Here is a 14,836-nt window from a genome sequence, read left to right on the forward strand (position 1 = left end):
AAATATTCCCAGTCTTGCTGACACCTTCACCATCTTGCAGAAACCTCTTCTCCCTCAGGGCTTCAGCCTCCCCACCTGGGAAATACTGAGGTCAATGATTCCTGTACCTTTCCATGCTAAATGAGCACTTCCAAACCCATTCTCGCTTCACTGCCATCAGGAGCTGGGAATGGGAGGCAGGAAAAATGCTGGGAGCTTCAGGCAACTGTCTTCTTCATAGTTGGGGAGCGATTAAACTGCACATGTAATTGCTTTGATATGTATTTGTTTTACATGAATGCAAGACCCAAGCTAATCGAATCGGCTTATTCGCTAACAATGGACCCTAAACTGTACATAAATGACCATTAAATTATTAGCTATCAGAGACATCTGCAATTGCATTTGGAATGGGAAAGAAAATGAGGGCTTGGAGAGGCAATTATTATTTTTTATTTTTGTATTTTTTTTCCTTTTTTTTTTTTTGAAAGCAGCCTTATTATCTATACAGGAGCCTTGCTCGGGAAACAAGTGTTCCTGTTGGAAAATCAATAACAGAGCTGCTGTGATAGCAGCAGAAACCTGTTGAGTTTCAATTAGTGCTTGGGAGAGGTTGATCCTCTTCCCTGAGCTTGCCACTTGCTAACACCAAGGAAATTTTGGGGCTTATTTATTGTTTGGAGAAATTTGAACTCACGGCAGTAAGAATTTGAGGCAGTAATAATTGCTGTCATGATCTGCAGTTAACCCCATCTTTCTTTCTGTCCTTTTTTTCTTGGACTCCTGAAGATGCCTGAGACCATGAAAGATTTTACAGTGTTTTGTGAGAAATGCATCATTAAGGAGATGAGGGCTGTAGTCTGCTGCTCTCACAATTCCAGCTCTTTCCCTACTGCACCTCAACAGAAGACTGAATGATTTTTTTTTTTTGGTTTGTGCTCAGATTTTGAAATTAAATATTTATACAGCACCTGAAACACAGAGGACTGGATATGTGATGGAAAGCTGGTTTCTACAGTCAAAACATAAAGTACCCTGAGATGTTGCCTTGAGTCTTGGTCACCTTTTATTTGGCCATGTCCACCTAACCTGCTTTCCCAGGCTCAACTGAAGCTGGAAAGGTCCAGCAGGAAAATCAAAGTGGGAATCCACATTTGTGGACTATTTGATGAGACCACACAGCAAACAGAAAAGGAGGAAGGAAGGTAACAACCCTCAGGAGGACACAAGGTCAGCCAGGTGTATCCCAGGCATTATTTTGTAGGACATTAAATGTGAATTGTTCTTTTCTTGCCTCCTTGACAAGCTCTGCCACTTTTCCAAGGATGAAGGCCCTTCAGGATACTGGATTATCTCACATCCTTCATGTCCTCTCACAGACTGACCCCTGATCCTAATGCTCACTGGTGAAACCCTCACCTGATCCACCCTGCAGTTTTTCTCTCTCCACAGTTTTATACTCAGCCTGCTTTTTTGCTTCCCTCCCTGAAGAATTCTTCTCACCTTTGAGCTGTGAGCAGCTTCTCCTGGCCTTCCTGCACTATGGACAATGTCCCCAGTTGTCCCTTTGGTCAACTTTGCTTTGCAAAATTTGTGGGCAGTCAGGGCAGCCCTTAGGAGGAGATGGAAACCCTGCTCTCCTGTGCTTTACTCAGCAGAAAATGGGAGGATTTTGCACTTGTAACAGGAATATACCTTTGCTTTAATCAGCAAAGTCACACACAGGTAGGAACAGACTCACTTCAAGAGTTGCTGTGTTTTCAGGTGTCTTGGCACGTTAAGGAAGAAATGAACCCAGAGCAGAACTGTGCAGAAACAAGAGACACTGTATGAGGAGGAACAGCTGGTTTGAGATCAACACAGAGCTCAGCTCTTCTTGATGGTGATCCAAGCCAGACCATCAGGGTGGGTGGAACACTCAGGCTTCACAAGAGATCAATTTCTTCATCTCTTCTCAGCTTGGAGAAGAGAAGCATCTGGGGACAAGTCCTTGTCACCTTTCAGTACTTAATGTGGGATTATAAAAAAGAGGGAGGGTGATATTTTACACAGGAAAATAGTGAAAGGACAGTGGGGAATGGTTTTAAACTAGAGTTTTAGATCATATATTAGGAAGAAATTCTTTACGCAGAGGGGGGTGAAGCCTGGCACAGGTTACCCAGAGAAGCTGTGGCTGCCCCATCCCTGGCAGTGTCCAAGGCCAGGCTGGATGGGGCTTGGAGCAGCTTGGGACAGTGGAAGGTGTCCCTGCCCATGGCAGGGGGTTGGAACCCAATGATCCTTAAGATCCCTTCCAACCCAAACCATCCCATGATTCTTTCTATTGATTTACAAGGGTTCCTGCTGAGCAGCTTACAGGAGGTTTCCAGATACTCAAAGTTCAGTAAAGAATTCCAGGTTTGGCAGCTCGTTCAAAACTTTGTATCTGCACTTCTTTATACATAAGAAAAAATCAAAGCTTCCTCTCCCTGTCATGTGTCAGCACTTGGTGGATTGACATGAAAGTTCCTGATCCTCCAGTGCCCCTCACAGAACAGATGTTTGGGAGAAGGGAGTATCAATATCATTTCACAGGAAGTTTATCAGTGGAGTTCTGACAAGATTAATTCCCTACTTCAGACAGTGATTCGTCTATTAGGAGGTTCTTGAATACTTAATTATTAATATAAATTATTGAAGAACATTGAGGGATTCGCGGATACATGCTGGAGTAAGGCCTAAAGTTGCAGTGTGTCTGACAGAAATATTCAGAATATTCAGACTATTCATAAATATTGCAGAAATATTTAATATTTTTAAAATAGCCATGAATTTATGAATGAGTGAATTTTGGAGTTCACTACAAGTTACTTTTCTCTGATTTTAGACAATATCAGAGCAAGTGATTATTTGTGATTTATTCCATGCCAGTGACTTAAAACTTTGACTCATGACTAGGATAAGGGGACTGCAATTCTGAAGTATAGGTTTGTACTGCCAGCTCCCCAGACACAGATTTGTTTATTTTGTGACTTGCTCTAAGGCAGTCCAAAATTTCCATCTGAAAGAATTTTGGTGGAAAAGGTAGATTTCAAACTGATACAAACTCCATGTGAATTTTTGACAGGGGGCTTGATTATTTTTTAATCTTTAGGAAAACAAACAAAATCAAAATATTTCATATTCTTCTGCTTCTAAAAGAAAAAAGATACTCGCTTTTTATTTTATTTCTTTTAATTTGAAAAGATATTCCATTTAGATATTTTTTCTGCTGTGCTGAGGAAACAAATTATAAAGCTTGAAAACAACATGAAGAAATTCACTGTGGGTGGAAGGCAACATTCACTTAAACTCGGGTGTGCCAAGCTTGTTTGTCTGTTTGTTTTCCATTTTCAGTCAGCTGATTTTCTTTTATTTTTCTTAGTTCTATTTAAGATCTGCCTCCAACTTATTCATTTATTTGCTTACCTTGAGGAATTGGAAGCAAAAATGGAAAACCTGTTATTCCTATATTTCAGTTTATGAAACAGCACATAATGATCAGTGCCTCAAGGAGTCCAGAAATTGCTCTAGATCTCCAGATAACATTTTAATATAAATGAGAATAAGCAGCAGACTAGAAATAACTATAGAGTAACAGACAGAAATAGCTCTAGAGGAAGAAAAGAAGGAGAAGGAGAAGGAGAAGGAGAAGGAGAAGGAGAAGGAGAAGGAGAAGGAGAAGGAGAAGGAGAAGGAGAAGGAGAAGGAGAAGGAGAAGGAGAAGGAGAAGGAGAAGGAGAAGGAGAAGGAGAAGGAGGAGTTTGTCAAGAGAAGCTGTGGATGCCCCATCCCTGGAAGTGTCCAAAGCCAGGTTGGATGGGTTCTGAACTACCTGGTCTCATGGAAGGAGCACGATGTGAGGCAAACATCCTTCATGGGCATGAGGGCATGGCTTTAGAATCAGAGAATAGAATCATAGAATGGCCTGGGCTGGAAGACACCTTGAAGATCATCTCATTCCAACCCCCTACTATGGGCAGGGACACCTTCCACTGTCCCAGGTTGCTCCAAGCCCTTTCCAACCTGGCCTTGGACACTTCCAGGGATGGGGCAGCCACAGCTTTTCTGGGCAATCTGTGTCAGGGCCTCACTATCCTCAAAGGTAAGAGTTTCTTCCTAATAGCCCATCTAAACCTACTCTCTCTCAGTTTGAAGCCATTTCCCCTCTTCCTGTCATTTGGGCTCTCTTAAATGATCTCTCTCCATCTTTCTTGTTGGCTCCCTTCAGGCCCTGAAAGTCCACAATTAGGCCATCCCAGAATCTCCTCTTTGCCAGGCTGAGCAATCCCAATTCTCTCAGCTTTTCCTCACAGCAGAGCTGCTCCATCCCTCTGATCACCTTGGTGCCTCCTCTGGGCTCATTCCAACATCTCCATGTCCTTCCTGTGCTGGGGATCCAGAGATGGATGCAGCTCTGCAGCTGGGGTCTCACTAGAGAGGAGCAGAGGAGTAGAATCCCCCTTTCCCCTGCTGCCCACACTGATTTGGATTGCCTTTCTGGGCAGCAAATGCACATTTAGAAAATACCTTTCCACTCTGGCTTTTGGGAAGAGGAATATTCACCGCTGACTTGGTTGAAATCTCTGCTGCAAATACATCAAACCGGCTTAGGGCTGGATTCTGGGGTTGGATTTGGAGCAGGGAACTTTGTTAGGCTGAACACGCTCCCTCTGTGATGGTGGCCACAGGGGGATGGCAGCACCTTCTGCAGATTCATCTCTCTGTGCTGCTGTGCCTGGGAAACAGCACCTTAAATGTAAAACAAGCTCCATCCCAGCATCTCCCCCAGGTGAGGATAACCAGGGAGCTAAGAGATGGGACAATCTCTTTCTCCTCCTTCCCTGTGGGCAGGGGATGGAACTGGCTTAGTCTTTCTTTCTTTCTTTCTTTCTTTCTTTCTTTCTTTCTTTCTTTCTTTCTTTCTTTCTTTCTTTCTTTCTTTCTTTCTTTCTTTCTTTCTTTCTTTCTTTCTTTCTTTCTTTCTTTCTTTCTTTCTTTCTTTCTTTCTTTCTTTCTTTCTTTCTTTCTTTCTTTCTTTCTTTCTTTCTTTCTTTCTTTCTTTCTTTCTTTCTTTCTTTCTTTCTTTCTTTCTTTCTTTCTTTCTTTCTTTCTTTCTTTTCTTTCTTTTCTTTCTTTCTCTCTCTTTCTCTCTTTCTCTCTTTCTCTCTTTCTTTCTCTCTTTCTCTCTTTCTTTCTTTCTTTCTTTCTTTCTTTCTTTCTTTCTTTCTTTCTTTCTTTCTTTCTCTTTCTTTCTTTCTTTCTTTCTTTCTTTCTTTCTTTCTTTCTTTCTTTCTTTCTTTCTTTCTTTCTTTCTTTCTTTCTTTCTTTCTTTCTTTCTCTTCCTTTTTTTCTCTCTTTCTTTCTTTCTTTCTTTCTTTCTTTCTTTCTTTCTTTCTTTCTTTCTTTCTTTCTTTCTTTCTTTCTTTCTTTCTTTCTTTCTTTCTTTCTTTCTTTCTTTCTTTCTTTCTTTCTTTCTTTCTTTCTTTCTTTCTTTTTTTTTGTTTTTTCTTTGAGCAAGCAGAGATGGTTAGACCCAAAAGACAGACTAGCACAAGTCCTGGTCCATTTAACTTCAGCTAATTGTGCACTTGTCACCTCTTCCACAACATTTTTTGTACAGGGACAGGTTTTTGCAGGGATTCTTCCAACCATTTATCCCCATCCTGAGTGTTGATGGGTCTCTCAGCCTGGGACAGGGACCCAGCTGTAGCCCAGCCAGGGTCTGTATCTAAACCAGCTTTTCACCACCTACTTTGGCATTTTTCCTGTTGTTTTTTTCTCTGCACTGGAGACATTTCCACCAGGAACCCAATACTCTCCATGTGTTTCACAGTTATATTTAGCCCAAAAGTATCTGACTCAACGAGTAAGAAAGATTTCTCTTCACAGGTATGTGTTATTCTGATGAAGATAGACACTGAAAATTGGTATGAAATCTATTGTTCCAAATTCCTTTGGAAATTGCCAAAAAGCCTAACCCAAACTCAAATTATTTTTGTGGCCTAGTGTTGTGCTTAGAATATTTGATGAGCTCAGGCTGATTTGGGTTCTCATCCCGTTTAGTGATCAGCCTTCCATTTTAAATGTCAGTCCCATGCAAACAAATCCTAGAACCATTTCTCTTTTTTGTGCTGGAATTCACATCCAAACACCATTTTAAATATGCTCTGGTGAACTTTTTCTTCATAGATTTGTCTAAATCCATGTCAGTGGAGAGACATCTGCCCTGGAAAATGGGGAAGGTGCATCACCAGCTCCTACCAAACACCTGTGTAGAGCTTTTATGTCAATATGAGCACATTTGACCAAAGGAAAGGTCATGCTTGTGTTCAAATGTGGGACCATTGCTACTACAGGTCCATTTGTTTGCAGATACTGGGTTGTATTTTTCCTCCAGTTTTGCATCACTATCAGTTTTTTATCTGTGAAATGTCTCTGTGAAGACACAGATATCTGGGAAAGCCAGGAGATGAGTTGTGCATTGTTAAAATAACAGTATAAACTATAAATTTCTGTCCTCAGAAACCTCAAGGAAGGCAAAGCAGAAAAGGGTCTCTGCCCCAGAGCCTTTACAATGTGCAGGGTTTGACACCATCAACTGGCTTCAACACCATCACAGATGTAAAAATATTACAATTCTGCTATTTGACTCAGTATTTTAGTGACATGAGGAAAGAAATGGTGTCTTCCAAGTTTTCCATGCAGCTTGAAGCAAACCAGCTTACTGAGCAAAAAGAAAGTGGATTCAGGGAAGGAAAATGCAGCTGTATTGAGTAGCATGTTCTGTGTCTCTTCCAATTATTTCAAGCCATTCCTACACTCCTGTGGATTTGCTGATTTTGTGAGTTTTAGCATCCCTGGAGATCTTTATTCCCATTTCACTAAGCCTTTATAAGCTCCTGGGCTTTTCCCAGCAGGGTTGCACTGGAGTTGGGGGTGAAGTCAGAGAATTTTAGAATTATCAAGGTTGGAAAAGACTCATGAGGTCATCAAGTCTGTAGGAGTTGAAGGAAAACCAGGATGGTGCTTGGGACAAAATATGCAGACACAACTGTCCCCATGTCCCTGCACACCAGTGGAGCAGAAGAACAAGGCTGTGCCTCCCTTGTGTGAAAGATTTCTGTGTCCCTTGATATGGGACATCTTTCTCACACCCTGCTCCAAATAAACAAATTTAAAATGAAGTCTCCTCTGCTTTCTCCTGTCTCCAGCACCAATGGATGCCTCAGCTTGGGTTAAAGCTGATCCCAGACTTACTCAGTGGATGGATCTGTCACTCTGTAGTTCTGAGAGGCTTGTGAGGAGAGGAATGGAAAGACAAGGCTTGAAATTAGCATTATCTGGCTCTAAATGCTGATCTTGATGTAAAAACACCACTATTAGAAAGGAAAAAAGAAAAGAAAAAAAGAACAAGCAAACAAACATGGTTCATTATGTTCTAAATGAGCCTCTGGATAGAGCAGCCTTCTTAGAGGGAAATGTATAAAGAAAATGTCATTTATGAAGAGGGAAAGGACAATCCAGTCAGCATGGAGGCTTTTAAGCTATGTTGCCAGGACTGATCAAAGTGAGGCAGAATTAGGGATCTGGAATTGGCCCTGAGGTCATCTGCTCCAATTGACACTTTTCTGGACCATGACTGTCATCTCTGCCTCAATCTCCTCAGGTCCATGTTTCCAGAGCAGATAAACAGCTTTTCCCTACATGAATGGTACATTATTGGTTCTAACGTGCCTCTTGGATTGCCTTCAAGGTTTTCCAGCACCCTCCAAAGGCTGTGCCTAAACCCAAAACATCTCAAACCAGAGGGGGACATGGTTTCTAGAGTTTATGTTCTCCCTGGGTATGATGGAAAATATCTTTGAGTAAAATTGGTCTTGCTTTCCACTGAAGTACATAATGAAAATAATGAGTCAGGTTTTATTCAAACCCCACCAATTTCTAGCACTAAAGTGGGCTATAAAACTTGAATGTCATTCAAAATAGGAACTAAAAAAAAAAAGCAAACAGAAGAGAAAACCCATATGAAAGTCACACTGGTTGCATATTTTGAGGTTAACATGACATGACTGTGTCTCTTAAGCTCATTTAAACATTTAATTTTGTTCTCTTGTTCCGTCCCTGAGTACATATGGATTTCACAGAGGTTTAACAGGACAGAAGAAAGTTACCCATAATTGAAACAGGCTTTATGCACAAGTCACGACGTTGTGTTCAACACTCAGAGGGAGAAAAACCTGTTCTTTCTGTCTGAAGTGACTTATTTTCAGATTAAGGAAAACAGCTGTGAGAAGAGACAGAACTGCTCCTTAGAAGAGCACCATCAACAAACGATTTGCTGAAATCTGTTCAAAGAGATTAATCTCAGAACCTTAGATTTAATAATGCAGAGTAAGTAGGGAAGGGCTCGTGTAGCATAAAATCATAGAATGGTTTGGACTGGAAGCCTTGGAGATTGTTCAGTTCCAAGCCCCTGCCTTGGGCAGAGACATCTTCCACTAGGCCAGGCTGCTCAGGGACTCATCCAGCCTGGCCTTGAGCATCTCTTGGGATGGAGAGTCCATGACCTCTCTGGGCAACCTGTTTTGGTGTCTCCTGAACCTTAGAGTAAAGAATTTGTTCTTAATACCTACTCTAAATAAAATCTACCTTGTTTCCATTTAGGACTATCTCTCCTTTTCCTGTCACTCCTTGCCCTTGTCCAAAGTCCCTCTCCAACTCTCTTGGAGCTCCTTTGGGTACTGGAAGAATCACAGAATCACAGAATGACTGGGTTGGAAGAGATCTTCAAGATCATCGAGTCCAACCCATGCCCCAAAACCTCAACTAAACCCTGGCACCCAGTGCCACATCCAGTCTGTTTCTAAACACACCCAGGGATGGTGAAGTCACCTCCCTGGGCAGGCCATTCCAGAATTTTATCACTCTTTCCATAAAAAACCTTTTTCTGAATATCCAACTTATATTTCCCTTGTTGCAGCTTGAGATTGTGTCCTCTGGTTCTGTCAGTGCTGCCTGGAGAAAGAGCCCAACACCACCTGGCTACAACAACCTTTCAGGGAGTTGTAGAGAGTGACAAGGTCACCCCTGAGTCTCCTTTTCTCCAGGCTGAACACCCCCAGCTCCCTCAGGGGTTCCTCACAGGGTTTGTGTTCCCAGCCCCTCTCCAGCCTCGTTGCCTCCTCTGGATGCTCCCGAGAGTCCCAAGGTCCTTCCCAAGCTGAGGGGCCAGAGCTGGACACAGCACTCGAGGTGAGGCCTCACCAGTGCCCAGTACAGGGGCAGAATGACCTCCCTGCTCCTGTGGCCACACCATTCCTGATCCAGGCCAGGAGCCATTGGCCTTTTTGGCCACCAGGGCACTCTGCTGGCTCGTGTCCAGCCAGCTGTCAACCAGTGCCCCCAGGTCCCTTTCTGCCTGGGCACTGTCCAGCCACACCATCCCCAGCCTATGCAGGGGGTTATTGAGGCCAAAATGTAGAACTTGACTCTTGGATTTAATAAACTTCATGCTGTTAGACTCTGCCCATCCATTCAACCATTCCAGGTCTCTCTGCAGAGCCCGCCCGTCTTCCAACAGATCAACACACGCTCCCAGCTTAATGCTGTCTTCAGATTTACTAATGAGAGACTCAATCCCCTCATATTTTGTCATCAATAAAAACATTGAACAGAACTGGCCCCAGCACAGAGCCCTGAGGGACACCACTGGTGACTGGAAGTTACTGGAATGGGATCTGAGGTCTCCCTGGATCTTCCTCCAGGCTGAGCAGCCCCAGCTCTCCCAGCCTGTGTCCAGAGCAGAGGTACCCCAGCTCTGTGGTCAGTTTAGTGGCCTCCTCTGGACTTGTCCCAATGAGTTGATCTCCTTCCTGTGCTGGGAACCCCAGGGCTGGATGCAGCACTCCAGGTGGGATCTCACCAGAGCAGAGTAGAAGTGGAGAATCCCCTGCCTCCCCTCCTGGCTGTTCTGCTTTAGATGCAGCCCAGGATCCAGGTCATGGCTTTTTGAAACCATCCCTGCACCTGAAGAGCTCCTGAGCTTTGCTGGAAGCCTTTGCAGAGCCTTTCTGAGCACGTGCAGCAGTGAAGGATGAGGTGCGTGCTGAGACCACCTGGCTCCAGAGCCAGGCTCATCCCAGCTGCTCTGGGGATTTATGATGGCAGGAGGCAGAGATAAGTTCTCTGATAAATGACTCCTCCATTATCATAAACAGACGTGTCCCAGCATAGATTATGATTACATCTGAGGGAAAATAGAACAAACACAAAGGTTGCAAGGCTGAGATCGGGTGAATGGTTTATTTATTCTTAATTGTTTTTTCTTCCCTTATTTGGTATTAATCCCGTCTTCCATTGAGGGAGTTCCAATTTCAATAGGCTATAAATTATGGGATCAAACTTGTTTTACATATGCTTATGTCAAATTATTTACACAGTTACAGGATCAGCCTTTGATTTCAGGATGCTCAGGTCAAATACAGATATTGGAAAACCACAGATTTCCATTCAAGAGAGAATCAAAGGAACAGGCCCTTAAAGGTGCTGAGCACTCTCCAGCTCCATTGATTTCTTGGGGAGCTGGAAGCACTTGGCCTCACAAAAATTAGATTTGGAAGGTGATTTGAAATGTCTAAATATGAAAAATGAGGTTGGAAACCACCAAGGTGTGAACTTTTGGAGATCCTTTATTTTTGTGCTTATTTCTTCTGACACCTGTGGAAAGCTGACTTGGATACTTGGATGTAAAGAAACGAGCTGAGATTAAGTCCCTGGCTGTTGGGAACATGGGGACAAGAAGGTGACTGTGGTGGGTTGACCCTGGCTGGGTGTCAGGTGTCCTCCTAAGCTGCTCTATCAGGCCCCTCAGCTGGACAGGAGAAAGAAAAATTGAAAGAATGAAAGGCTCCTGGGTTGAGAAAAGGACAGGGAGAGATCAGTCACCAGTTACCCTCAAGGGCCAAACAGGCTGGACTTGGGAAAATTAATTAATTTTAATGCAAAACAAATCAGGAAGTGCAACAAGCTGCATATTACTTCAATATGATACTTCAGGTTAGAAATGTCAGTTCATTGAAATTAGACTTCAGTGTGTGGAAAAGAAGTGTTTTACAATAACAAGGAGAAAAGGAGGGGAAGAAAATCCCAAACATTGTTACTTTAAAATTATTTTGGATTTTTGAAGCTAACCTAGTGACATTAAAGCAATAACAAAGTGGAAATGTAAGTTGAAATCAAAGTAACACCTTTTGTCTGGCCTGAATTAAATTCACATTCACACGCTCAACTGCTGGTTTGTGAAAGTGAACCCAGAATTTTGAGCTTATTTCAGGCTTTTGTGACAGTCACTTGAGAGATCTTCAACTTTTTTCCAGTATGGAAAATTGTTTTCTTGTTCAACTCCTCAGGTATCATCCCTGTGAAAGTGGATAGAGAATCCTGTAGAGCACAGAGGGATTTTGCATTTCAAGCTCTGTCTACTGGTGCTCAGGCAAGGAGGCTTTTCTTGCTTTCTCCATTGATTTAGGAGTTCTCATTCTGAGCGTGTTGTAGCTACAAGGAAATGAAATTCTCTCGCTTTCTGCTAAAATAAGAAGATTTACTCGTGGAAATAACTCTGTAAATACCACGTGCTGCCATCTATGGCTCTGCTTGGGAAGCACATTGAGAGCTCTGCAGAGGAATCTGCTTTTCCACCGTCAAAGAAACCTTTTGCGCTAACCAGGGGTTTTAAACGAGTGGCTCGCAGCTCCCAGCAGCTGGTGTGGGAAAAGAGAGTTCCCAGGGGAAGGGGAATCTCAATCCATCCCTCTCCTGCCAGTTTGGTGCCAGGGTCAGCAACAGATGCCAAGAGCTTGGAGAGGGATTTGCAGGTCAGCAGGAAAGCACCTGGAGGGCAGCACAAAGGAATTCCAGGCACTCCACACAGGAAAATGGCTTCGTCACTGATCCAGCTTAAATTCCTCTATTCCGACACCTGGGCATTCGGAATGAACCAAAGGATTAGGGATGTGTGTTCTGTAGGGCTGTGATCTGTTGGCACGGTGGAGATGTGGTGGGTTGGCTCCTTTGACTGGGTTGGGATGATCCCTGTGACTGGAGGGGTGGAATGGAAGGATACAGGAAGAAGAGGAATAGGAATTCTCTTTAGGAAGGACAAGCACAGGGAGATGAGGAGGGGCTGTGTCCCTATGGGTTGAGGAACAGATGGAATACCTGGAGCTTTGCCTGAGGATGGATGAGGAGCTAAGGGAGAATTTTTGGCTCAGGATTAAGGGAGGTGACAGGTGACATTAGAGTGGGGTCTACTACAGACTGCCCAGCCAGGAGGATCAGGGGGGCTTGGAGCAACCTGGGATAGTGGGAGGTATCCCTGCCCATGGCAGGGGGTGGAACTGGATCATCTTCAAGGTCCCTTCCATCACAAACCATCCCATGACTCAGGAAACATGCTGTAATTATTATTAACATTGCTATTTTTAGAAGGTGTTCAGCACTTTCCCTCCTGTAGAAAGTTTCTAAAGAAGGATAAGGAAGAGCTGAGTGCTTGTTAGAGAAATTCTCTTTTTTGTGATGATTTGGGATGCTCCTGATTTGTCTTCACTGGCAATAACATCAAAGTGAACTTTGCCTTATCTCTCACTCTTGGTTCTCAGCTTCTGGTCCCAAGATCTTCACCAGAAGAAGAACTTCATTAATATCTCCTCCTCACTCCTTCCCTTCCTGGGCAGGGACAGGGGAAAGAGGAAAGTTCAGGATCAGTTCAAAGCTCTGGAAAAAGAGAGGAGCTGTGAACATCTGGGCTTGGGGTTCCATAATTCCTTTCTGCTGCCAGGGCCAGCATCACAAATACTTTCAGAGGGGGCTTCCATCCTCTCCCCTGGTCATCCAAGAGCTTTGGGGCTCTGGGAATAGCTTGGTTTCCTCAACAAAGCAGCAGTCACTCACCAAGCTCTCTCCTCCATCACTGGCTGTGGCCATACTTGTGCTGGTGCTTGTTCCCCTCACTAAGGGCATTTTTGGGGCCCCATGGAATTCTCCCCTGGCCCTGGCAGCGGAGGCTGGTCAGGGAAGAGGGACTCAGCCATGCAGAGCAGGCTGGTCAGGGAAGAGGGATGAAGTTAGGATTTCCCATGCTTGGGAAAGCCGGAACATCTGCTTCGCCTCACTTTACAAGTCTATAAAATGGGCTTGATGCTAAATTCCTATTTAGGAGAATTCTCTCCGCACCTTGTCCAAAAATGGAGGAGTTTGAGCAAAGACACTCATTGAACACAGACCATTGCTACACTTTAATAAATACAGCCCATGGGAAGAGGAGCAGGAGTTTTCTCCTTGCCCTTAGGAGAGGCTGGGAGTGCTGGGTTTGACCTGTGACACCTGACCTTTAACACTCCTGAGCAGCCTCTGCCAGCAGAAACCACAGCTGGCAACGGCTATGAAAAGACATTAAAAACGTATAAAAATTAACAACAACAAAAGCAAGGTGGAAAGCACAGCAGTCATGTGAGAGGCAGGCATGGGAAAATCGCTTTCAAGAGCTGAGTTATCCCATGTCTCCCTTCAGCAGAAGGATGTGGCTGCCTCGAAATTTGAATTGTTCAAGGAGATCTTTAACCGGACAAAATGGAAAGTGTTATAGATGTAAACACAGTGGTATCTGTTGCTGGAGGGGAAGTAAACTGATTACTTACAAGCTGTCCTGCTTTGCAGTTATCCTTTTCAAACAGATCCTCTGGGAATCCCAGGCATTCCCCTTTTTTTTTCCCTTGCCATCCTCATCCACACCTACGATATCTGGGGGTACCACTGGCAGGAGGAGACTCTTCCAAAAAAACTAAATTCAGTTTCTCTACATTGCAATTATGCTTCCAGCAGATTTTTGGGGCAAATCTATTATTCCAACAGCACAAGCAGCCTACCTTTGCAATGTGGGAGGTGGGAGGACAGAGTTAACAAACCCAAGCCAGCTCTGAGCAGCTCCCAGCCCAAACAGCCTTTTTCCGCCCGTATTCCATGCTTCAAAAGAAGGTGGAAAAATTGGGCAGATAGAAAACGTTTTTCTGGCTCTTTCATGTCTCCCTCATGTACTTTGTAGTTTGAGACCAGCTTAGGCTCCTGAAGTGAGCAGCTTAATTCTTCTCCCAAAATCTCTTCGCATATTCCCAGGGGTGCTACATTTAACCATGGATTTTAACCATGGATATTCCCATCCTTTTTTTTTTTTTGCTCTGGATCCTTTTTTGCCTCTGACAACAAGAGGGGTTTTCTATGCAACAAACATGTTCTAAATTCAAAGTGTGGGTAAAGGTTTTGTTCATCTCTCTTGAGTTTGCTGTTTTCCTTTGACAGTGGGGAGAGAACTACAGCTGGATCCAGCTCAGCCTTTCCACCTCCAAAACCCAGACAGAAAACAGAGCAGAGAGGAGAAAGATACTTCACTCTTGGCTGTGTTTTTGGACAGCAAAGTTGGTGTTTGGCACAAAACCCACCCAGCACCTCACCAAGGGGAATTAGGGGTGGGTTTGCCTTATCAGCACCACCACGATGGTGAAGGAATGGTTTGTCCCAAAAAGCTCTTGGGCCTTGTGACCTCTAGTTTTGCTGTTCTTGTCTGCTTCTTTTCCTCTGGGAATGACACTGGAAGGTGCTGATAGTGCCCATATCTGCCCTGAGGAATTTCAGGAGTCCTCACACCATAATGTGATGGGACATAGGTTGCCAGTTTTGGCTGAGCTGAGGTCTTTTGGTTATTTCTGCACATTTTCAAGCAAAACAGGGATGAGATCTCTGTTTCAGGGCTTTCTGTGTCATAAAGAAATTGTGCTGACCTAGG

The sequence above is a fragment of the Molothrus aeneus genome, chromosome 1, assembly GCF_037042795.1.
Source record: "Molothrus aeneus isolate 106 chromosome 1, BPBGC_Maene_1.0, whole genome shotgun sequence".
NCBI classification, from domain to species: Eukaryota; Metazoa; Chordata; class Aves; order Passeriformes; family Icteridae; genus Molothrus; species Molothrus aeneus.